Raw genomic sequence first — 2322 nt, 5'->3', positions numbered from 1 at the left:
TCTAACCAAACGTTGACGTGTCCTTGGGCAGGACACTCAATCCAACATTGCTTCGAAGTGTCCATCGCTGTGTCAAGGATAGATGGAAAGAGAAAAAAACTATTTAGTTTCTTATTTGTGTAAAAGTGTAACTGGATTCTGGAATTAATTATTTAAATCTGGTTACAGCATTACCTGATAGACACTTTCCTGTCTGTACATTTCTTATCAGAAGCAGTATAGTCAAGTAATGTAAAGTCAATGGTCTTAAAAAAAAAAGTTGTCAAATGTAATAGAGTTATACAGGAATACTGTTAACTGTCAACTGTCAATGCCATAAGCCAGCACAAGATCAAAGGTATGGATAAGACAGTGAGTAGGTACAACTTTATGGCTCCTCTTCCTGACTATTATCCAGCTAACCTGGGGTCCCAGCTGCTCGGGGCATTGCAGCAAACTATGGAAGAGCTAACGGGTTTAACTACGCTACGTGGCTTCACACCACCCAAGATGGCTCTATCCTGGCCTTAGGTCTGGGTGCCCGGCCATTTATTTCTGTCTGATAGGTGCAGTGGGCCTGAGCTTGTGTGTGTGTCTGTTTGTCTCCGTGTCTCTCTGAGTATTTATGGGTGTGGGGGGGGGTTGGTATGTTGTATACTATTGTCCTTTTTAGCCTCTGTGAGGCACTTTGTGTTGATTTTAAAGTATGAAAGGTGCCATATAAATAAAATTTGATTTGATTTGACCAGCTAAAGAGACCTTGCTAGCTATCGTGTCGTTTTCAACGATGCAGAGCTGAGATTTCAATTCGTAAAATCTCGCCTCCCAAATTACTAAAAGGTTATATTTGGTAAATGTACCATGATTGCTAAAGGAGGTAGAGGGGTAACTAAATATCTGACACACGGTACAATAGAAGACAGGAAATGGCAGGAGAGAGCTGGTAACCATGCAAACTAGACACACTGCTTGAAAAGTGAAAAGGTGTCAAAACACCAAAGATTAATCTGAATGGGTGCTAGAATAACACAAATAGTGTGTGACATGGCTCATGATGCAAAATTGGCACTTATCAGAAAAAAATGAGAGAAATACAAAATCCCAGAGAGGCAAGAAGTTCCACAGAACACAGATGAGGTTACAGGAAGTAATGAAATACTGTATTTTACTATGTTTACTGTTGTTATAGCAAATTATTAACACGTAGCAGCATTGCTCTTTCACATAATATGTGATACAACAATGATGTCTTTATATTAATATGTTAAGCATGTCATGCACATTAAGATTATGGGCAAAGAAAGACACAAGATTAATCACACAGATATAGACCTCTCTAAATACTGAAAATCCTTGTTTATCTGGACATCACTCTTGTCTCAAGTGTTGGCTCACTTCCTTGCAAGCTATTAGCAATGGCAGATTGCTTAAGTGCCAAATGATGCTGTCAAGACCTGTAGTGTCTTTTCATAGCTGACATTCCATGGCCTAATCAGCAGTTAAACGAATTGCTGCAGCCTGAAGACCACAGTGTGTTATTCTACACTTGTCCTAATCCAAATCCCTTACTGGAATGCTTTACATAGAGTCTAAAGAAGTGCAGTCTAAAGAAAGTCCACATTTGTAGGCAAACACTAATTTGGCTCTTAAGCATTTCCTTCTGTTGACATGAGTAGAGGAGATGATGAAAAGAGTCACAGACGTATGCTTGAAGGAAATGAATAGCAGGTAATTTATGAAATGAGACATAACCCCCACCCCCCCACACACACATACACACACAAAAACTTATAATTAATTGCCTTATAAGCCCATACCCCTCCATACATGCACATATCCGCACACTTGTGTATATATATATATATATATATATATATATATATGAATAACTAAATGCCCCACTATCCATATGGAGGTGGGGTCAATGCACACTCCATCTCGTCCCACCAAAACAGGCTTGCCCCGCCACCCCACCTGCATCCCCCTGACAGGTGCATACACATACACACAGCCAACAATTGTATTATTGTAGCGTTCTAGATATGATATTAATTCTTAAGATTTCGTTTAGAAGATGGGGCACCACCTACCATTTACGCTGGCAGGAACGTATGACATATATTAAGAGTCTCTCTGAATTGACCGGAATTACTTAAGAAACATGAAACGCGGATTCATTTTATATATATATATATGGTCATTTATTTAACATGGGGGTAAGACAGCACTCAGGACGTATGGTAATGAGGGCATAACACCAAAGATTCAGTTCAATAGATCAGGGATAAGAGAGACATGACTTAATATTTCTATAGCGGTCTCTGGCTAATTATAGGAGGTGAC

Source organism: Leuresthes tenuis, unplaced genomic scaffold (assembly GCF_036924035.1).
Source record: "Leuresthes tenuis unplaced genomic scaffold, fLeuTen1.0.hap1 SCAF_18, whole genome shotgun sequence".
NCBI lineage: Eukaryota > Metazoa > Chordata > Actinopteri > Atheriniformes > Atherinopsidae > Leuresthes > Leuresthes tenuis.
This window is presented reverse-complemented; position numbering follows the sequence as displayed.